Source organism: Lissotriton vulgaris, chromosome 5 (genome assembly GCF_964263255.1).
Source record: "Lissotriton vulgaris chromosome 5, aLisVul1.2, whole genome shotgun sequence".
NCBI classification, from domain to species: domain Eukaryota; kingdom Metazoa; phylum Chordata; class Amphibia; order Caudata; family Salamandridae; genus Lissotriton; species Lissotriton vulgaris.
In genome coordinates, this window is record NC_141693.1 from 1,283,227,485 (window position 1) to 1,283,251,639 (window position 24,155).

General features: G+C 44.3%; 1 protein-coding gene across 6 annotated transcripts in view; it reads right to left on the minus strand.

The window, feature by feature from the left end:
• The window catches only part of NAV1 (neuron navigator 1), a 1,017,084-nt gene extending 993,260 nt beyond the window's left edge, over nt 1-23,824 (minus strand). For 3 of the 6 annotated variants that reach the window (XM_086923143.1, XM_086923142.1, XM_086923140.1), the window contains exon 1: nt 23,715-23,824. The gene's annotated coding sequence lies outside the window, so the exon portion shown is untranslated. The remainder of the gene's footprint in view (nt 1-23,714) is intronic. The other 3 variants (XM_086923144.1, XM_086923145.1, XM_086923146.1) reach the window with 3 other exon arrangements.
• Between the last annotated feature and the right edge of the window lie 331 nt (nt 23,825-24,155).

The following is a 24,155-nucleotide window of genomic DNA, read 5'->3' on the forward strand; positions in this document are numbered from 1 at the left end:
TTGTGCCCTGGCACCGCTGGGTCCAAAAGAACCCAGTCCTTCAAGCGCTGGAACAGAAGTTGTGTGGCCCATCACACATGAGGTGCATCGGCAGCGCTGCATGAAGGACTCTGCGCTGGAACAGAAGATGTGCAGCTATCACCAATCAGAAGAGTTGTGCGAGAGACTCAGTGCCGGAACAGAAGATATGCAGCCATCACACAGATCTGTGTGAGGGACTTAGCGCTGGAAGAGAAGATGTGCAGCCATCACCCATCGGAAGAGCTTTGTGAGAGTCTCAGTGCTGGAACAGAAGATGAGTGGACCTTCACACAAGAGGTGCATTTGCCGAGCAGTCTGAAAGACTTAGTGCTAGAACAAAAGATGTTCTACACATCAAACATGAGGTGCATCAGCAGAGCTGTGTGAGAGTCTCAGCGCTGGAACAGAAGTTGAGTTCCACATCACACATAAGGTGCATCGGTGGAACTGTGAATATCAATGCTGGAACAAAAGATGAGCCGCACATTAAATGTGAGGTCCAGCAACTAATCAGCTCAGCAAGGGCGGAGGACATGTTCCCTTTCCTCTCCAGATAATGAATGGCAAAAACACATATTGACAAAAACAATACATCTTGCATAGGCAAGCACTATTAGCTTTGCCAATGTTTTATTTTTCTTTTGCGTCGAATACAAAAGTGGAACCAAAATCCTCCCAAAGCTGTCTAAAGTGAGCAAGACAAGCAAAATGCAACCAGACAATGCTGACCCATATAAGCAAGAGAAAGGAGACTGCGAGCTGCCTCTGACCAGTGAAAGCAAAAGAAAGGAGCTGGACTAGCTATTCTACCGGTGAGCTGTAAGCACCATTTCAGAATTTGTTTTAAAGATCAATAGTCTCCCAAGTGACATCACATGTCCTGTATCAGGTGAAACTTAAAAACAAACGGCCCGGATACTTTATAACTAGGAAAACAGTATAAGGTTTTAATCTACTCCCATGGCTAATGAGGAACGGCAATAAAGGGACCTGTGAGGTCAGCCAAATGAAGCACTGTTTAAAAGTAAAGGATCTGCTTAGAGAACAGTCATTAGTCATTCCAAGGTTGTCATCTGTGAGATTCACCAGTGTGGTCCGTGTTTCATGACAATGACCTAAGCCACACTAATTCTCAGGAAGACATTATGGTGAGTTACAGGTTTTTACAACCTCAAAGCAATAATGGTTCTCCTGAACACTAGGGTTTGTTAGCAAAGTTTGACAGTGATTTGAAATTTGACAATTAAACAAAATAAAATGTGGTTTTATCATGGGAGAAGGCTGCTGCCTAATGAACATTGGAATATAGCTGTCCACCAAAGTTGAGTTGTGAACATGGTGACCAAAAGAGTGAAATTAATGGGGCAACCCTTTAAAACCTACCCATGAGCATTGTCAGTTGCTATGGTCTGGCTGGAGGAAGTGTTTGAAGAGCGCAGGACTGACATGATAGATTAATTATTGGGGGAAAAGTGAATAGAAATAGAACAGGAGTATTAGTTAAATAATCATGAATCACACTGATCTTATAGATAATTTGTAAGAACGTGTCCTGCTGACTACTTAAGAATGGAGATTTCATTGTCATACCACTCTAAGGACAAAAGTAATGAGTTTGTCCTATTTCAACTACACGATCCACAAAATCTGATTCCCAATCTATCTCTTCAATTCAATTCAATTGCTTTATTCGATTTTCACCAAGTAATAAAAAATCATAAAAGCAGTTCATACAAGCAGAAATCACATTGCAAATACATATAATAAATAGTTATAAAAACAGTATTAAATCAAGTTTAGGTGATTAATCGATAATTAATAAATTCATGATAGGTTCCTTAATTTTACAACACTTTTTAAAAACATTGACATGGAACTAATACAAAAAGGGTTTCCTAATTGTTGGAGATTTAAATAAGCCGGCCTACATTGCCTCCAAGCCCCATCTCTTAGATAGGGTTTCAGCCATCTCACGCGCTCTTTTTTATACAGTTTACAAAAAAGTACAAGATGGAAGGTCGACTGGGTGGATAAATTGTCACATGGGCATGGGGCCAAAGTTCTTTTCCAGTCATTTTTATCCGGATATGAGACCAGTCGCTGAAAAATATTAAACCTGAATCTAGTCAGGACAAAGCGCTCAAAACCCAAAGTGATGAGAGTTAAGTACGGTTGCATTTTGTAGGTAGTCAGCAGCGGCTGGTGGTCGAGCACAGTTCTTTTGCTGACTTCGTTCCCAAGCCTTAAGGTATTAAAATGTTCCATACATAGGTTTTTTAAGGCTTTCTTAGGGATTTTCCCAATTAGTTCAGGTTTATGATACCATTCTGGCCTTTCCATGTCCGTCAGGGCTTTCCTCACATACTCAAGCCATTTGATTCTTTTAACATTAACTAATGACTTGACATCAATGATTATTTCTCGGTTTAGGCCCAGTTCTTGCGTCGCCCAAATTCTCCTCCATAGGAGAATTGGCTGGGTTTTAATCAAATCTGTCAGATAATCCATACCTAGTTCTGCATGGGAATTATAATTTGACGTGCTTTTTGGGAGGGACAAAAGATATCGAAAAAAATTATTTTCGATAATCTGGAGCATCGTCACATCATGGTACCCCCATATCCCTGCCCCATACAGGGCAATGCTTCTGCATTTGGCGACATATATATTGAGCATTATGCCAGGTTGTTTTCTGCCCAATTTGCTAGCAAAATGTTTTATAGCCGCAACTGAACGTTTAAATGCTAGCGCTCTATTTTTTACCTCGGGACCCCAACCCCCTGTTGCCTCAATAGTAACTCCTAAATATGGAAATGTTTTTGTGGCTTGTAGTAGGGTGCCTGCCGCTTTCAGTTGTTTACATCTGGCTCCACCTTTGCCAGATGCCATCACAAAGGACTTTTTTGCGTTCAGTTTGAGGCCCCTCTCTTCCATGTATGTTATGTATCTATTCAACACATTTTGTGCGCCAACCTTTGTTCTTGCCATCAACACAGCGTCATCCGCATACAAAAGGGAGCTGATCTGCGTGTTCCCGGCCTTAGGAGAGTCTATATTGCTGGCACCCAGTTCCTTCTCCAAGCTGTTAGTATATAAAGAAAAAAGAAATGGGGCCAGCACACATCCCTGCCTCACCCCCTTCTGTATGCGAAAAGACCCTGTGCATTCCCCTCCCAAACCCGTATCTAACTCTGGCAGAGGCATTCAAGTATAGTTGTCTTAGAAAGAGGACTATCGAAGAATCCACTTTCATCTCCTCTAATGTTGACCAAAGTTTATCGTGTATAACACAATCAAACGCCGACGAAAGGTCGACGAAGATTGCGTAAAAACACCCCTCTTTTGCGCTGGTGTATTTCCCTTACAAAAGAACAAAATTTAGCACTTGTTCCACAGTACCCATCCCTAGCCGGAATCCATATTGTACTGGGGTCAAGATATTCTGTTCTTCTGCCCAGTCCTGGAGCCTAGTCAGGACTACTCTACCTGCTATTTTTACTAGCGAGTCTAAAAGTGATATCGGTCTATAATTTGATGGGCTTTCCCTATCCCCCTTTTTGTATATTGGGATAATCAATGATTCTGCCCAAGTTTTAATGAAGCCTATATCACAACAAGCCCCCATTACTCGTAAGCAGATAGGTGCCCAAAGATCTATGTTCATTTTGTAAAGATCACTTGGGATCCCATCTGGGACCCGGGCTTTGTTATTCTGAGAGGACTTAATAGCTACCTTGACCTCCTCAAGTTCGAACTCTAGTGGGATCCGGTGATGTTTACTCAAGTCAAGCCAAGTCAAGTCAAGATTTATATAGCGCGCTACATGCCCATAGGGTCTCAAGGCGCTTGAGGAAGGGGGGGGGGGAGTTACTTGTCGAATATCCAAGTTTTAAGTTGCTTTCTGAATGCTAGGTGGTTCTGAGTAAGGCGGAGGTGAGTGGGAAGAGAGTTCCAGGTTTTAGCTGCCAGGTAGGAGAAGGATCTACCTCCCATGGTGGCTTTGTTGATGCGAGGTACAGTGGCAAGGGCTTGGTTGGAGGATCGTAGCTGACGGGAGGGGGTGTAGAAAAACAGTCGTGTGTTGAGGCATTCGGGTCCAAGTTCGTAAAGTGCTTTGTGTGCGTGGGTTAAGAGGCGGAAAGTAATCCTCTTATTTACGGGGAGCCAGTGGAGGTTTTTCAGGTGACCAGAGATGTGTTCTTTACGCGGGATGTCTAGTATGAGCCTGGCTGAAGCGTTCTGGATGCGTTGGAGTTTTTTCTGGAGTTTTGCGGAGGTACCGGCGTATAGGGTGTTTCCATAGTCCAGGCGGCTCGTGACCAGTGCGTGGTTGACCGTTTTTCTAGTTTCGGTGGGGATCCAGCAAAATGTTTTTTTGAGCATGCGAAGAATGTTGAAGCAAGATGATGAGACGGCGTTGACTTGTCTGGTCATCGAGAGTGAGGAGTCCAGAATGACGCCCAGGTTCCGTGCGTGGTCCGTCGGGATGGGTGCTTTTCCAAGGGCCTCTGGCCACCAGGAGTCATCCCAGGCGGAGGGGGAGGTGCCTAAGATGAGGACTTCTGTTTTGTCTGAGTTAAGTTTCAGACGGCTGTACTTCATCCACTCGGCAACTTCTTTCATTCCTTTGTGTAAGTTGTTTTTGGCGGTGTTAGGGTCTTTGGTGAGTGAGAGGATCAGTTGGGTGTCGTCAGCGTAAGAGATGATGTTGAGATTGTGTTGGCGAGCGATGGTTGCAAGGGGGCTCATGTACACGTTGAAGAGGGTGGGGCTGAGTGACGATCCTTGCGGCACGCCGCAGATGACTTCCGAGGCCTCTGACTTGAATGGAGGGAGCCGGACTCTCTGAGTTCTTCCGGTGAGGAACGAGGTGATCCATTCCAGTGCTTTTCCTTGGATTCCAATGTTTCTGAGGCGCTGTAGCAGGGTGCTATGGTAGACTGTGTCGAAGGCTGCGGAGAGGTCAAGGAGGATGAGGGCGACTGTGTCTCCATTGTCCAATAGAGTTCGGATGTCGTCTGTTGCTGCGATGAGTGCGGTCTCAGTGCTGTGTTTGGCTCGGAATACGGACTGTGAGGGGTCGAGGGAATTGTTGCTTTCGAGTAAGGTGGCAAGCTGGTTGTTGACAGCTTTCTCGATGACTTTGGCCGGGAAAGGAAGATGTGAGATGGGGCGGTAGTTTTTGAGTTCGGTGGGGTCAGCTGTGGGTTTTTTCAGAAGGGCGCTGAGTTCTGCGTGTTTCCAGCTTTCCGGGAAGGTGGCGGAGTTGAGGGAGCAGTTGATGACGTCTCGAAGGTGTGAAGCTATGATGGAGTCTGCTTTGTTGAAGATGTGGTGAGGGCATGGGTCAGTTGGGGATCCTGAGTGGATGGAGTTCATCAGGCGGATGGTGTCCTCAGTGGAGATTGGGTTCCAGTCGTTAAGGATGTTCAAGGGGGGTGAAGGTCCTGCAGTAGGTTGAGTGGGTTGGTCTCCGGGTCGGTTGTCGAAGCTGTTGTGGATGTCTGTGATTTTGTTGTGGAAGAAGGAAGCTAGGAAGTCGCAGAGGGCTTGGGAGGGGGTGATGTCGTTGGAGTTGGCTGATGGGTTGGTAAATTCTTTGACGATGTTGAATAATTCCTTGCTGTTGTGGGCGTTGTTATCTAGTCGGTCTTTGAAAGCGGCTTTCTTGGCAGACCGGATTAGTTGGTGGTGTATGCGGGTGGCGTTTTTGAAGGCGTCCTTGGTGCTGGTGTTTGGGTCTTTTTTCCAGGCCTTCTCGAGGGAGCGACAGAGTTTCTTGGATTTCTTAAGATCATCGTTGAACCAGGAGGCGTGTTTGCTGCCTAGTTTGATTTGACGTTTTTTCAACGGTGCTAGGATGTTGGCGCTGTTGGATAGCCATTGGGTGAAGTTAATGGCTGCTTGGTCGGGGTTTGAAGAGTGGACAGGAGGATATAGAAGGAGCGATGAGGAGATCTGGTCGATGGTGAGTTTGTTCCAATTTCTACGCAGGGTGGGTTGGGGGTGGTTGTGGATTGTGGTCTTATTGTAGATAAAGTGAACGCATCTGTGGTCCGTCCAATGAGGAGCTGTGGTGTGGCTGAATGAGACATGTTTGCTGGAGGTGAAGATAGGGTCGAGTGTGTGACCTGCAATGTGGGTGGGGGAAGTGACAAGTTGTTTGAGTCCGAGGTTGGCGAGGTTGTCCAGAAGGGTGGTGGCGCTGTTGTCATTGCTCTTTTCCAGGTGAAAATTGAGGTCTCCCAATAGGATGTAGTCCTCGAAGGGGAGGGCATGTGGGGTGATAAAGTCAGCGATGTCGTCATTCAATTGTGCCCGGGGTCCCGGGGGCCGGTAGAGGAGGGTGCCTCTGAGTGTGGTCTTGGGGTCGTTGTGGATCTGGAAGTGAAGGTGCTCGGCGCTGGCAAGGTTGACGTCTGAGCTGGTTGAGATGCGAATGGAATTCTTATGGACGATGGCAATGCCTCCTCCTGTGTGCTTGACGCGGTCCTTACGGATGATCTTGTATCCTTCAGGGATGGCAATGGTGATGTCTGGGGCTGAGGAGGCGTTCATCCATGTTTCTGTTAGGAAGGCGACGTCCGGTGAGATGGTGTCTAGTAGATTCCAGAGGTCGATGGCGTGTCTGTGGACTGAGCGGGTGTTGAGCAGGATGCAATGTAGGTGGTTGGTGTCAGGTCTCTGTATGGCGTTGGTGGATGAGGAGTTGGTTTTGGTGCCGTCGAACTTGCAGGAGTTGCATGAGAAGGGTCCATCGGTGTGTCCAGGGACGGCTTGGATGCAGTTGGGGGAGCGGCCGGGGTTAAGGGCTAGGAGGGAGGTGGCATCGTAAGTAATGCGGGAGGGGTGGGAGGGACGGGGGCCAGGGGGTATGGCGCTGGGCGCGGTCGAGGCGCGGACGGGCGTAGACGGGCTTACCTTTGGCGCACCTTCGGCGCGGCCGCAGCGCGTGGACGCTGCGCGTTGGGACATCCGTACTTAAATGGTTAGTGGGGGGGCGGAGCATGGGAGGGTCGGCTGGGAAGGCGGGAGCGGGGAGGAGACACGGGGCCCAGATAAACACACAACAACAGCAAGATGGCGGTGGGGTATCCCAATACAAAGCAGGGGCACAGTCGCCGGTCAAAATGCCAAAAAAACACTGCACGAGCGCTGCTTAATCAATTAAACTACCGTAATGCGGCAGCAAAGAGCAATGAGCAATAGACAGGTATGCCAACAAACTGCACGAGCGCTGATGAATCAACCAAATTATCGCAATGCAGCACCAAACAGCAAAGGATGATAGACAGTCTAAATATCGATACCAGGCGCTCCAGGCGCTATGCTGTCGTAGAGGCGCTCTCTCAGGACAGGCAGGGATCGAGGGGGAGCGAGTGGGAGCGACCGCAGACCAGAAGATCCAGACGGTAATTGTTGCTCTGTCAGAGTGTTACAGTACAGTTTAGAGAAAAACTCCACCCAGGCGTTTTCATCAATAGTAATTTCTATTTTCGCTGTCACCTTGTTGTTAATGAATGGTGAATTGACTACCTGCCAAAATGACTTGGGGTCTCTGCTTTCCGCTGCCACCAGTAAGTCTTGCCAAGCCTTTTCCTTAATTGCTTTCTTTCTTTGGTCTCTTGCTACTTTATATGCTTTCCTTAATGCTCGAATCGTCTCAAGATCCCTTACTGGGTCTTTTAGGGCCTTTTTTTAGCACATTATGTGCCTTGGTACATTGGGTGTCAAACCAGCCCTTGGGGGTGTTGTTCTTTTTTGGACACTTCCTGGACAGAACACCCTTTATGGTCTCCGTGATGTTATTAAAGGCCTCCAATATTTCTCCACTTGTGGGATTGTCCTCTAAACATACAAGTAGTGAGGGGAGAGCATCATGCACGATTCTTTGTAAAGTTTTTTCAGGATCGGCCATGCTCCATTTTAAAGCAATACCGTTTTGGCGTGCTACCGCTAAATTTTGGGTCCATGATAAAGTCTCAGTTAGTGAGGTTGTTTTAACACCCGGTATATTAAGGACAATCTTTAATGGTAGGTGGTCGCTCAGGCCCATAGCAAGAGTTTCAAAGTTCGTAACCCTACTACCAAACCTATTCGGTAGAATTATAAAGTCAATGATTGACTGTAGCCCTCTTGCCACGAAGGTGGGGGTAAATTCGACCTTGGGGTGGCATAACCTATTTGCAAACCCTAGGTCAAACTTGGCCATGATATCATTTAAGATTTCCCCTTTAGTATGGTGTGCAAAGTGACTGCAATCCCCATGTTCCCCCACCCCATATTCCTCGAAACCACATGTGTCGCTAGAACATATGTTCACGTTAAAATCGCCAACCCAAATCCAGATTAATTCCTTCCCTTTTAAGGGTTTTACCTCCCTCATTTCTTTGGAGACTTTCAATAGTTCTTCCCTAAAATGTGCGTTCTCAATGTTATTATAAAAATTGACAACTATCAGCACATTTCTACTATTTAAATTAATCGTGACCAATTGAAAGTAGGGTGTCTTGGGTCTACCTACACTGGTACTGGTGTTAAGACGATTGGACACATAGACACATAGACCCCCTTTATTCCTGCCATGATTGGAGGTGACTGCGGGAACATGGAAGGTTTTAAAACCATCCATGTGCACCTCCTTTAAAGCCCATGTCTCCTGGACACAGAGTATGTCCACATTGGTAACAAACTCAACCCAAAGAGTTTCTGTCACTTTGTTGGCAATCCCACACACATTCCACGTTACTACACTTATAAGCTGTTCTTTTGGTCTAATTAACGGATTCGCTTTCCCTACAGCATTCTTCCTTATTGCCCTCTCTGTTATAATTTCATCGCCCTTATCCTTTATCCTATTTACCTTTTTAATTTTGTTCATCATCCCTATTTCATAGACTAGGGTCGTATTTCTCTTACTTCCTACTCTTTGGTCAGATGAAAGACTCTTATACATACTTTCCTTTCCCCTATCTCTTCACTTTTCTGTGAGCACATATTTCCCAAAAGACTCAAATGTTGGTTTCACTTCAAACTAATAAGGTGAGCTCGTATCTTGATCCTTTAAAATCTCAAGCCTGGCTATGATGGCCAAGACTTATTTCCACCTATCGTCACCTAGGAGACTTTTCCCATCTTTCTGAGAAATGGTGTGAACTAGCCAACACTTCTTTCCCAGAATATCTTCCCTGAATCACTAAAATATGGTCATACTACACCTGTTCAAAATAATTTGAACCTTGTTTCGAATCATACTTTAAAATACTGCTCAGTACTGACATTCATAACTAGCTTACACCATCAAAAATGCGTCCATACATCTAACTGCCCACATATCAATGAAAAATGTCTTATCTTGTTGTCAGTCATGTTTCTGCACAGTTGGAGTATCAAGGTAGCTGAGTTGGAAATTCTGGATGCAAGCATGGATGAACAAACAACTACCCCCATTTTATTTGAAAAAGTGCAGAATTTATACTTTTCTACCAAAATTCAAACCAAGTTTGATCCTGACCTTCTTAAGGAACTAACATCGTCAGAATTTGAGTCTGTTCTGTCTCCCTTTCTGATCTCACTGGGATCCACTTGATGCTTGTCTATCCATGATACCTCATATAAAAGGAATCCTAAATGTGGCAAACTGCTATCTGTAGGTCCTAAAGAAAATAAAACATATTCTATCTCTTGTCCAATTCAAATCTGCAACTCAATTTCTGATCGTATTAAGACACGGATTTTGGAAAGGTAGTCCTGGTGGGTACCACAATCAGCACTTAATCCACTGAAAACCACCTTCCATGCCACTTCCATACTCCTAAGCTCATCAAACAAATTGATGACATATTCCCCATCCTTTCCACATTTGATTGGCTTCTCATTGAAGCAAGAACCAAGTTTAACATAGCAAGCCTCACATACAAGGCCCTGCATCATATCACACCCTGTTATCTCACAGACCTAATCATAACCTCGAGGGGCAAAAAAGGACTATGAAGCAAAAAGCCACTTCTTCTCGAATGTCCTCGATTTTCAACCTCCTTTTCCGAACACCGATCATACCCAGGCACCACCCTATGCAACACTGTTCCTAATGACTGAGGGCCGATTCACAAAGGGCCTCTGCAGTTGTGGCGGAGGCCCCACGTTTGTGGTGGGGAATTTCACTTGTGGGGGAACCTCCAGAATGAGAATCGGGCCCTGAGGTTAAACCCCTACTATCTGTCCTTCTGTTGACGGCTAAAAACTCTGCTGTTCAAGCTATATCTTCCAAATATATAGTCTCCTTAATAATGCATTTGCGTGTTTATTAGGTTGGTTTTTCCTTACTCACTAAAGGCTGATTGTTTCTCTGATGCTGCATTTAGCTATTCTCTTTTTTTTGTACAGAGCTCACAAGCTTCCGAGTGATGGAGAAATCAAGACAACATTTCTCTAAATAAATAAAAGCTCTTGCACAGCTCACCAGAAACAGCCAAACGGAGCACAGAAAATGGTGACTATTTTAATCGCTGAAGGAATATATAAATTCTCTGGATTAATCTTCAATCAAAGGGATTTAATTTGAATATTTGTTTGCAGCAAAACTGACTTTCTGGTAATGAATACTTCATTGTACAAAGGAGTGATTGATATCACTTTTTGGGAATTTCCAGTATGTTTTCTAGGCCTTGAGAGACTTCTTAAAATGTGCAGCAGAGGAATACTATGCGTGTGATTATTCATTTTTATTTTAATATTTAATGACTTAGTCACAGGATTAAGCCATAAGGCGAGCAAAATATTAACTGGACAATAATTAAGGCAATAGAGGTTTTCCGTCAAGGAAGTCTTAAGACTGGAAGTCCAAACAAATCTCTTTTATTGAATTGCTAATAGCACAACTAAACCAATTTAAATGTGGCTTCTATCTTACAAATCAGTCAGTCATAATACTTTTATTTGATTTCATTAAAATCATAAAAGGGTGTACAAACCACGATAATACATTCTAAATACAACTTGAGGAATGTTTGATAATGCTCAAAGTAGGTGCGTAACGCAATCAGGTGCTTGAGAATTGGCGAACAATAGCTTTAAAAGTATCTGATTGTGAAATAAAATATTATTCTAGAAATGTTACAAACAGTAAAATGTAAGATGGCGATGCTATTTAAAAATTGAGCAGGCCATTCAGTTCTAGACTGCTCTAGTTATTTCATTTGCTTTTTTATCCAGTTCCTTTGCCGCCATTTGCCAGAAGGTTATGGCTCTGCAAGATAGTTGAATTGACGAGCCTCCGAGACATAGTATGACTGCCCCTCTACATCTCCTTGTTTGTACCTTCCTCAGCAACTCGCGGAGCAATGTTATTCTGATTTCTAGTAATGAGGGGCAAATACATAGAAGGTGTAGCAGTGACCCTTCTCCTTGTCCACAGAGGCGGCATTCTTTGGTCGGCCAGCTGCATATCCACTTCAGAGTTAAGTCTTTCGTGGGAAAAGAGCCCAGCCGCAGTAACGTCAAAAAGTGCTTTTTATGGTGTGAGAAGTGTTCAGATAGGTACGCTTGGGGCTTCAGCAACTGATATGATTGTATCACGCCCCATGCGTGCCTTTTCATGGCATAGGTAGTTTTATCCATTAGCAGAGAGACCTGTTTAACTACGTTATTCGCTGCTGTTTTGAGTCTGGAGTATGTGGGAGTTGTGAGCCATGCTTCCTACAATTGAAGGGCCAAAAGTGACTCTTTTAGGATGGTAACGATTGAATTCTTTAGCTTGGCTTGTTTTCTATCTCTTCCCAACTGAAGTGGGCCGGGGTGTTATCATCCGCTTCCCTCATCCGCCAATAATATTCAGCCATTGCCCCTTGTCTAGCAGGTATCTGGTTTTTGAGTCCATATTCCAATCGAATTTGAGCCTGAGAGATATATTGGGGAATTGAAAACAGTCTCTTGAAGAGACTGGACTGTGCTAGATTTAGGACAGTGACATCTTTTGTTTTCAAATTTTTTGACCCATAGGATATGGAGGGGAGGAATTTAGCAGCTATTACTTTAAGGAGATGGCCTGTTGAGCAGCCTGTTAGCTTCTTCTGAACAGTTTTAAAGGCAAAGAGGAATTGTTTCACTTTCGTTTTGCCTTGTTCCAGTTGTGGCTTAAAATTTAGATTGTGATCAAGATAAAACCCCTGGTATTTATACGAATCCACCTGGGATATTGACTTTGCATCTAAATTCCAGGTAAATTTACCTTTTTTTCCTATTTTTACGGTGTTTTGAAAAGCATAGCACCTTTATTTTTTGATTGAAAGTTGGGCGGAAGTAATTTAGGCACCTAATTGAGATATCGATCTCTGTAGGCCTATAGGTATTTGGGCTAGGAGGACTATGTCATCCGAGTATTGGAGACTAGGTATCGATGTTTTGCCCAGTTTTGGGGGGTCAGTTTTTTTAAATTGGAGGTACTTCTCAAGGTCTGCAGTATAGATGTTAAATAGGCAGGGAGCCTGAACGCACCTCTGTTTTAGTCCATTTGATGTAGAAATCTTTTTTGTTAGAGTCCGCCCGTCGCCTATTTTTATTTGGATCCATGTGTGCGAGTATAAGTTGATTATGGCTTCTAGTAGTTTTCTGGGCACCCCCCAACTTTGCATTTTGGCCCATAATTTTGCCCTCGGAACGTTATCAAATGCTGCTTTGAGATCGATGAAGCATGCATACAAGGTACAGGATTTTGCGTAGGCTTGATTGGCTGGAAGAGTTACAGCCGAGATGTTTGTGAGGGTGCCGTTTACAAAACATTTTGTACACAAGCTAAATCCTTCCTTTTCTTTCTTTTTCTAATGTAGCATAACATCCGGGTTTTTTCCATTTCTTCTCTGGGCCTCTGGGTCAGTAATCGGATCGGCAGTGGAGTCATGAAGGGTGGCACGCTCACCCTTTACTGCCAAGTTACTCCTTAGGCTTAAATTGTTCTTCAGTCATAATTTCCTTCAGTATAGCCAAACTGGCAGCAGAAAATGCACAGTCTACAAACTTCTACGGCAGCCACTTTAGACACAACTTTGTCCCAACTTTTCTCCCTCTCAATAATTTAAACATAGAGACTCCTCTGGAACTGTGTGCTAAAAAAGTATAGCCTTGGAGTGCATCCTTAAATACACTGCTATTAAAATGTGGTAAATACTTCTTGATAACTACTGAATTTCTCCACTTTCCGATTGGCTTTAGAGTGAAACATTCAAGGTAGTTCTTTGGTTAATACTATGTTATCCCAGAAAGTTCTCCATTTTTTTTGAATTCCTGTGTCTGTTAAAACGTGTTACCTCATATCCTGGAATCCCAAATTTTGCAGTAAATTTAGCACCCCATAATTGTCCCCAAGTAATTTTTGACAGGGCAGCACTAAAATATGCAAGTGATACCCAAATTTCTGAGCAAAATGTCTGATTTTGCTTGGAGAGATAATTATCGCGTTCAACACCTTACTTCTAATAGTGAGGACTGTAAAATGTTTGCACCATCATGGCACACCATGATTTCCTTAGCACATTTTCTGCTTCTCTCTCTATCCCTGGTGATTAGAAATACTCAATGAAAGACCTGTGAGTTGACACATTCACACTTGTCCTTAAGAACAATTTTTAGTAATCATGCAGAAAACAATAAAAAAAACGTTTGATCTCTTTGGATTATCCTAATATTGCTTTATAAAAATGTCCTTTCCTATAGTATAACTCAAAAATCATAAACACTTTCAACATTGCTGAAAACCCTCCTCAGCTCTGGTGGGTCACTGGTGGCTCATCAAATGAAACATGCAAGGCACTGCTGTGTGCTACTCCTGCTGTTCACACAATGGAGTGGCTCATATATGTCAGATGCATTAAGTGGCTGGAACACCACATGTTTACTTAAACTACATGATATCGTTCACCAGCGATAAGCGTGCTCGGGATGGGTTGCAATCCTTTGATGCGTTTCAGGATTCTTATTATTAACACAATCCTTGTACTTCCATGTAGTTTGATAATACGTTTCCAAAATATTATCACGTCAAGATAACAGATGCGTTTTGGCACATTTAAATTCTATACTTCTTCAGGAGACTCACACATTGAGATTTTTCCTAAAGAAAACGAATACCAACAATATTTAGTAACAGCATAATAATCTTAACACCAATGTATCCATTTGATCAAAAATGTAAAGCAAACTCAGCATATTTCTCTACTTGTGACATTACTAGAATTAGAAGCTCTTTTTACAATGTAGTTATGACATGCCAAACTCATCATGTCACAAGACATATGCTCCAACTCCGCATCTTTTTTGTGCCATTGTGGGCTTTTTAGAAGCATCTCACAGGAAATATGGAGAAAGCTCCAGGCTAACATTCCTGTCTCACATAAACAGTGTGTACCGTACAGTCCAAGAAAGAATTCCTTCTCTTTTAAGTGGCGGTATCGTTTGTTTGCCTGGCACTATTTTTTTTAAATCATTGAACAGTAATTGAGGTATCCTGAATAGCTGTCAGCCCTTACATTTTAGATAGGGCCAGCTAGGTGCTGAAAGATCAGCAGTCCTCCATTGAACCAATGTTGTCATTCAACGAAAGGTAATCACTAAGAGTTGTTCTGCTAGCATCTTTCACGTGTTTGAATACTTTGCAGAAGCTTTTTTTTACTTTACTAATCAGATTCTATTCGTTTTGGACAGTGTTTCTCAGCTTGTTACAACTACGTTATTTTTACAACCATAGATATATCAGCATCCATTCTATGATACAGGGTAACACTACATCATTGTCAGAGCCCCTTACAGAGGGCCACGTGTCAAGCATACATCCAGCACATGCACACAACCACATGCATGCTGCACAGCACTACATAATAACGTGATGTAGGCCAAGGGTTTGCAAAGCACACAGCAGCAGAACTTTACATGAGTGGACGGAAGTCCTCAATCTAGTGACACCGGGAAAAGGCCTGTTTTCACCCAGGACAACAAATCTGCCCCAGGTATCCAGTTATCTTTCCAGCTGGGGCCCTCAGGGCTGAGGTGCAGGTCTGCCACCATATGAGGGACTTTTCCATCCCCAAAATTATCTTTGGAATGCAAATGCTAGTTAACAATAATAATACAAAGGTCACCTGTCATTTCAGTTAATTTGTTCAATCATGTCTTTTTAGTTCCAATCCCTTTTCGCAACAGGACCGTTAGTGTTACACTGAGAATGAGGAAAATACAATTAAACATGGTGATGTTGGCTCGAAAGCCAAAATGAGGAAACACACCTGGGGTGGGGAAGCTTCAGAACTCTGAGTGTGGCTAAAACATGGGTAATGTTTGACATGAATAAGCAGAGACGAGTTTACTCTTTTACGTGAGCAGTTCACATGTACCCAGTGGGCTGAAACGGAGGCTTCATTCAAGTGAGGCAGTTTCATATTGTGGAGGGCTTTATGTGAGGCTGTTTACGTCACCGGTGATGTGGGAGCTTGCCCTTTGAGCATCCCTTCCCAGAGGGATTAGTTTGTAGAAGGATACAGTGTCCTGAGTGGTGGGGACGTCAGTGTCTCTTCTCACTGAATCGTGCCCTTCTGTCCTCCAGCTCCATCCTGTCTCCCTGAAGGCCCTGCATCTACAAGAGGCATGGCCTGCTGTTTGTGCCCCATAAACCTCTGTACCTGATCCAGAGGCAACAAGCCCAGGCTATTGTCCATGGACCCAGCATAACATGATCGTGTAGTTTCCATGTATGGTTTGGATGGTGGAGCCTCGCAAACTTTGCACCTTGCAAGAGAGCTGATTCTTATCAAGTGGTATTTGTGTTCACTGAGATTGGAGTCTAATGTTACTGCGCTGCTTGGCAGCCAATGAGAGCCTTGTTACGGCTGGTCCCAGAACTCTTGTGGTTATCAGCTCTACTCGTCACAGTTAGAGACCAGTAGCCTCTGAAACTCCTGGGACCACCCCAAGCAGGTGTCACACCAACAGACTACTCAATCAGAAGTTCCTAGCTGTGACCAGCAAATCAGTCCCAGTAATTCAGGAAAACTCACCCCCCCCCCCCCCCAAAAAAAAAAATCTGATTGCAACTGGTAGAAATCAACCTAACAGAACTTTTATTAACTTTTAATCCAACTTTCATGAACTCTAAATCTTTAAATTGGATGTGGACTTACTTTACAAGATATCTTTAAAGGACTCAAGACTTTCAAAGGAAGAGTTGTGGCAAATCCTGCACAGGCACTTTCCTACTCTAGCTTCTGAATATGCGAATATTGCTTCCATGGTCCTCCAGAAACACCTCCATGGTCTTCGATGTTAAAATATTACACTATCCAACTTTAGAAAATGGAGGTTGTGATAATGGGCCAACTAAATAGAGAGCGACGTATCACAGGCAGGGCCGGCTCTAGGGCGGTACGACCGGTGCCACAGCACCAGGTGCTGGCTTCCCGGGGGAGGGGGAAGGGGCGGGTGGTGCAGCGTTTGCAAGTTTATTATCATTTTAAAGCACCTGCTGCCGCGGTTCGTTTCCGACAAAAAATGTCAGGATAAATCCTTCCTGAACAGAGATCGGAATTTTGTTTAATTGGGGTCTTGACTCACTACATAGTAACACAGAGGGTTAATGTGCCTGCTGCAGAAAACAAGTACCGAGCACATTACAAAGTGCATAGTATGTAAATTGGTTAGTGAGTTACTCCTTTTAAAAGAGACATCATTTTGTTATCTGCAATTTATATAAGTTAAAATCCTAATATAAGATGTTAACTTATAAATTGCAAGTAACAAAATAATGTCTCTTTTAAAAGCAGTAACCATTTTTTATCAGAAATTCTAAAAAAAAATGATTAAAGAAAGTATAAATGACCACTGCAATGATTAGATTTCCAGTACTCTGGGGGTAGGGGAGGGCAGAGATGGTAGAGGATCTAGGTGATAGTTTAATATTTTTTTAACCCGTTATTAAAAATGCTTGCTGCAGAAAATAACACAAATAAAGACGAGAAAGACAAAGGCCGAAGTCTGAATAAAACGGTTCAATGACCTATTTACATTCTATGCACTTTGTAATTGTACTGAACAATTAACTTTTATCAAAGAACTGCATGTACACTGCAAAGTATAGATCTTAAATAAAAATTAATGTTGCGAAAAGGATTAATTTGGGCAGAAATCTATTCTCATTATTAAAGAAAACTCCCAAATATTGTGTTTCTTTTTAAATTCTGAGTTGTGCTTCTCTAGACCAAGCACTATAAAGCTATACTGCCTGCCAGTATTGATGACATGTGACTCCTACACCTTGTAGTCCTCTGTCTTACGTAACATTTCCTATATGCTGAGTTACACATGTATGATTGTCTATGTGTAATGTTTGTGTGTGAAGCAAAGTGCTCTGAAACCCTACACTTATATGAGTGGCGCTATATATTCGTCTGAGAGAGAGTGGATATGGAGACTTGGGCACTGTTAAAGGGTGGTAGTGAAGGAATCTGTGGTGGAGGTGGTCGTTAGGGGGGCACCAACAAACATTGTCACACTGGTACCACCAGCTCTAAAGCCGGCCCTGATCAGAGGGAGCTAAAGCTGCAAGCTAAACTGATGGAGGATCCAGCTGGCGGGAAGGGTTTATTTATTTGGCCAATTAGCACAACCTCAGATTACTAAAGCAACATGCAGAACAGGAACTCACGAGTGAAAGAATAAACAGTTATGACTCAATGATGTGGCCCACTTGATTCTGTTATATTCCCAGATTTTTAGACCTGCATCAGACAAGTTACAAGTTGGTACCTTCTGGTCAATGTGGACACTTTGATGTCCTGCTTGTCCAAAGGACGCCTTCAAATTCAGTTAGGCCAACACGCATCAAGACATAAAGGAGGTTGTTTAATGTCATCGGTCAAGTACATTATCCTGCACTTAATTATAAAATAACATTTCTCTGAGGGCATTGCTCTGCATTTCATTGCAGGCTTTTCCTCAAATTACTTTATCCTGGATTTGGATTATGGAAGGGTACACATTTTGCTTTATCCAGCATAAATTTACAGAAGAAAATTAATTGATATTTCCACACTGAATTGGATTACATGACATTATGCTAATTGTGTTACATTTTAATAAATAATCGAATGTACTTTTGATTGTTTGATTCTACATTAATTACTTAAAATCTTTACTCGGATTGAAGGACATTACTCAAATTACTGAATTGAACGAATGAACAGAGTGAACAGATGACATCAAATTTGAAGTGGTTGTAGTGGGAGGTTTTCTCCACAGGAAACATGGTCTTACCATAGAGAAGAGAAATGTGCATTTGCACAACAGGATGAATTCCTCCAGGGGGACGTTGTACACCATATACAATTCTTCACTGTGCAAAGGGGACGCTGGGAACATGTTGCATGCCATTCTGCGCAGTATCTTTCAAAACCTGAGGCTGGGATATCTTTCCAGGTGCCCTACTGGGAGTGTTTGTGGATTCCTAGCAGAAGCAAATCTGCTCTTGTTCAAGGGACTACTGCTATGGATGCAGGTTTACTATGTGTTTCTATTCTGCCCACAGTATGACAGGACGCATCGCATGGGGAATAACCCATCGAGCTCCATCGACACAATCAAGCCTAGTAGTCCAAGAAAACCAGACACTGAACACGACATTGGTTCCAGGTTGATTCCTATCACCGAAGAGCTTTTAACATTGCAGAGCGAGCTTCCAATAACACGTGTCCCCCGTTAAAGATGCTTGTAGAGAAAACAGTTCCTTTTATTTCAAACAAGCGAAACCCTGCCCTATATTCTCGCATCCTAAATGGAATCTTTCAATAGTTCTGCTAGCAATGGTACAGTTCTGTGTATAAAAAAAAGGCAAATAAAATTAATATTGCTACGATGATTATTGCTGTTTACGCAAACTATGACAACTTGGTATATTTTCTGATATTTCTGTAGCAAGAATGCCCCTGTTTCCTTTTAGGTGAATGGTGGTTGTTAAGAAAATCACCCTTTCATGGTGGTATTTAATTAAGGAGTAGTGAACTTGGAACCAACTGCCAACCACATTCTAGATATATTTTGAGCAGGTTTACACACAGAGGTGGGTGTGCCTTAATGCACTCATTGAATATAGGAGTAAAATGTAATACCTAAAATCTCCACAATCCTCAGATCTCACTCCTGTAATACCTCTGTATCGGAGAGGTTCTGAAGCACCACTGTGCCCCAAACTGTTGGTGTGACACAGGACTCAGTGGGAGGGAGGTTCAAGCCTATGCAAGCAGGAAGTGAGCAAAGCAAGCCTTTTGCCCGTGAAGGTTGGAAAAGTTCACAATGTTACCCTTTGGGCAGTGAGTCTGTAAAGCACCCTGGTTTTCCTTCACCTTCACACAGGCACATTTAGTTCCTCTGGATAGTGAGATGATTTAGAAGTTGGAACCCAATCAATCCAAACAAATCCACTAAAGGAGGATTCACACTGCTTTCATGTTTGAGTCATTATCAGGTGCTGGAAAACGTACACAGGCTAGTTCTCTGCAAGTGTATCTTTGTAGAGCTTTGCTTTACACAAAAACATTGCATAGGAGGACACTAAGGCCCACACCATGAGCTGACCAGAGATGCACTTCCGGTACAGATAACACTCTGATCAGATCCGAGCGGGCCCGGGTTTCTGCTCTAGATATTACCAGGTGAGGGCGCACAGGGCTTGGTTTTACCCCATGCCCATGAAAGCGTCGGTCTCTGGGGCAGCAGTGAGCAGAGGATCGTGTCGGTCCCCACCTCACCCCAACCCTGAACATTTATTGGACAATGCAATAAACCCCACCAGCCTGTCAGCTATCCATCATCCAAAGACAACAAGCATTTGCAAAGCAATAGGTTTCGCATTTACAAGAGTTTGAGCTATTGGCAATGCAATAGCTTAAACTCTCGCAAATGCGAGACCTATTGCATTGGCCAATTACTAGCAGCCATGCAGCGCTTTCACATTCATGGAGGCCACGCCCCTTTCTTTACACAAGTCCCGTCCTCCATGAATGTGAAAGCACTTCATGGGCGCTAGTAAACACATGGAAAATGAAATGAAAATAAGTAAGCGCTGCAGCTATACTTAAAGCGGACCGCACTGCTAAAATAAAGAAAGAAATGTGGCCGCTATAGTTAAAGCGCACAGCCATTAGTAAATAAAATAAAAGCCGACAGCTTGCTGCGATGTAGAAGGTGGCATAGGGCAAATCATTAAACAAAATAGTGCTGACAGCCAAGATAAAGCAGACTATGTAACAAGACAAGTAAAAGGTCCAGTCGTTATGGAAGGTAACAAATGCAGACGAGGCGGTACCAAGGAGGGACTAACAAGCCTAACAACGACTCAGAAGCCAGCATTTATGAAGGACAATGACACAAGCCAATTAAAAATATGAGCGGAGAGTGGACGTGGCTTCAAAATCTTACTCCAATACTGCATGCCTCGCAGCAGCGCATTCACTGCCCAGGCTCGACCTAAGAAATGTTGAATACAACGCAAAGTTTAAATGTTTTCCACAGCGTTTCAAAACTTCCCAAAACAGAAATCATAATCGACTTGAAACCACTAAATTGGGAGTGCTGAACTCCAAGATGGATGGGCCAGTTCATTCAAGTTCAGTCTGTATGATACGCTCGTGCCCCACAATAGGCCTTTGTGACGTTCAACGCAGCCCCACCAACGTGTCCACCCCACGCCCCTGGCAAAATGTTGTGATCGCTCACAACTGGCATGAATGGCTGATTCACAAGCCTGGATTTATCAAAAACCCAGTATAGGAAGGCTGTCCTGCAATACTTCCTGTGAGCTGATTTATAGACATGTTGGACAGGCCAACAGGGTGCCAACAGTGTCCCATTGTTACCCAGGGGCAGACAGGGCCAAAAGAGAGTGACAAGACACATCTGGTATAAAGATGACTTTTCCCGGCCCTTCCAGCCATTCAGAACCTCAAACATGCACAGAAATGATTGTATCGCGATTGGAGCAATGAAAGGTTATATTGTCCCTGCTTTGGCCCAGGCTCCTGGCCTTCAGTTCTTTCCAACCTACAGAGACGCTGGGCCTAGTTGAGGCATCTGTCCAGTTCAGCCAGGCAATAATATTGACACACTTTGGTGGCAATGCCATGAGCCTGCCCAGGAATCACCATGCTTCCTAATCACCAGTACGCCTTAATAGTTGGCACTGTGCTTCTAGAAGCAGAGGTACACGGAACAAGCGAGGGGGAGCGAAACATGGCAAACCAATCAAGATATGCCATTAATTAAAACAGCGGCTGTGAAAATCTGAAATCATTCTGTAAATTACATTTTATTTGCTGTAGAACAAAGGTTAGTCATGAGGTCGGAGGGTGGATATCAAAGGAAAGAAGAGCCGAGTCAACTTTTTATGCCAAGTGCAGGCTTGCAGGGGGCAAAAATTCACACAAAACACAGGCAAACCATATTCTGCCCTAAATCAGTAAATTCGCTACGTTTTTATGAATTTTGCTAAATTTCACAAGCAAAATATACGAGTTCATGCACCCCTTGGTCATCAAGAAAGTATGATATGTTCTTAATGTTAGAAAATTCCCAGACATCCATCAACTCCAGTCCTGGCCAAGGCTGCTGGCTGTGGACGTGCACTTGTGTAGAGTGGGACTGGCAGGCCAATCAGAGGGTGATTTATTGCCAGCAGCCTTGGTAGGGATGCAACAGGACCGGGAGCCAGGCATTTTCCTGCTGGACTACACCTTACGGAACAGAACAGGATGGGCCACCTTGATCCGGACATGCACCCCGCCCCCCCCCCCCCCCCCCCCCCCCATGGTCCTGATGTGGGCTGTTTTGAGCATCTTTCCCAGGGGCTGACTTTGCTCTGCAGTCCGGCCCGGGATGACCAGTCTCCGGCGCTGGTCCACTCGTGACGCAGGTTTGTTTTGACTCAATCCGCAGTCCCACGGGGAGTCAACATGACTCACGGGCTCGTGCAGTGTTTCCTTCTCTGCCTGACATTGGCTGGCCTGGAAGAGTCAGAAAATGACTACATCGAATCCATTAAATGATTACATTCTTCTAAGAGCGCAGTATCGCATAACATCTTGCCTGCATTGTCCTTGAATGTTTCATTATCTGAGTAATCTCATCTTGAGCCAGTTTGTATTGCAATGCAAAGATGCCTTATACGTGTGCAAACTTGGTCCCCTAATCACCCACTTGCCAAATGACCACGTGTCCTCGGGAGCACCTTTGTTCAGGCTTCTATGCAACGACGTGCACCCTGGGACCTGTTGGCGTACGCTTCCGAATGAAATCGCAAAATGACACGTTAAATCGTAGTTTGTGCTGCTGGATAAAATATACCAGGAGTAGATACAGCGATGGGGCATTCATTATTAGTTCAGGCCTGTCTCATGATGGATCATTCTGTCTTTTTTTCTGGGGGCACTGCCCCCCTCAAAAGTGTCTGGCAGCATTACACTTCTGTCAGCCAGCCTCTTAGATCACTACACGAACAGCTCTGAGCAATGAATCCTATATCGACCAAATAGATTTGAACATTTTCTACATTAAATTTGTAGACATTTAGTTTTGCTTTTCCCCTTGCAATAATGACCTACAGAAAGCCAGAACTGCCTGGACGTCTCCCGTATGACTTACATTGGTTCAACTTGCTTTGTTTCTACTTGAGCCTAGTCAGACCGCGAAGTTATCCGATTATTACTAGTTACAAAGACTAGTTACTTTAACCAATTATTCACAGAGGGAACAGACGGGGCAGAATATAGACGACATCAACCTGGATACAATCAGTTGCGGGGCTACCAAAGTCACACTGGGGTCACCCCGCTTGCACCCGCGTGCACTTGTAACTTTCTAGCTGCAGGTTTAGCATGCAAAGTAGTAATGGGCGAAAAGCTCCTGGGCTGGTAGAAGGAGTCACTCATAAGAAGGACGCACTTTGCATGTGTCCCCCTTGACTGTGAGAGGGACTGCACGGGGAGGATTTCCAAACACCTGCGGGAGGGGTCGCTGTTAGAAGAGGAGGTGTGACTTTGTAACATTCCTAAGGAACAAAGCATGGTGAGAAAGAGTAAACTAATCTGTAACTTGAATTCTAATCACGACTTTCCACAAGTGATAGAACGGTGTGATCCTGGGTAAACCATGTCCTCTCATCTGCACCGTATTCAATAACTGCCAAAACAGGAAGCACACTGCAACTGGCGAACGGAGGACAAACGCCGAATTAAAGGAAGCATAGAACACAGAAGTTAGAGACGACCAGAAAGCATCCTGGTGATACTATACCACTGAAAGACACGCACACCAAGCAACACAAGTCCAGCAAGCTCCACGTGTAGCCCCTGCGCCACATCCCACTGACCGAGCTGCGCTACACCCTCCCTATGTACTCAATTCAGCATTCGCTCTCTCTGACCATTGAACTGCTGACACCGAAGCTTCTTTGCATCTTTAGGAGCAAAATAACGAGACTGTAATCCAGGCGTCCCTGCGTGCTCGCAGGGACGTGGTCCTGAGCAGTCCATGTCACTCCTCTCTGTCCCATCCATTCTCTTATGTGAATTGCTACAAACACTACGATTACATACAACATTCGGCAGTCACGTCAGTCTGCCCGATCTCAGCCGAATGTGGTTGAAGGATGCATAGCAACTTACCTTTGGCTTGCTGCGTCCCCGAGTGCCTTTCATCCCATTGGACGCGCGCGGGCGTCAGGGCAGTCTCCAGGCACAGGCTGCGCAGTCCTAGCAGCCCTGGGAAGAAGGTGCGTCCGGCGCCAGCGCGGAGGAGCCATAGGGACGCAGATGGTTCTCAAGCAGTCAGTGCGACTGGCCGTGCAATGACTAATCAACGGCAGCACTTCAGACACAAAGCGCCTGCCAGCATCCCGAACAAAGTGCCGGTCCCGCGGGGAGCGCTGGCTGCAAGGCGCGGTCATGTGACCGCGCGCCCCCGCCCTCTCCTCCAGGAGATGCGAGGCGCAGGGCTGCTGGGGATGGGGATGGCCATTGTTCTGACGTGGTTTGTTTAACCAGCACGTGGGTTTAAGACCACTGTACGCCTTTCAAGCTGTTCAACTTTCCAAAGGAACCCGTTAT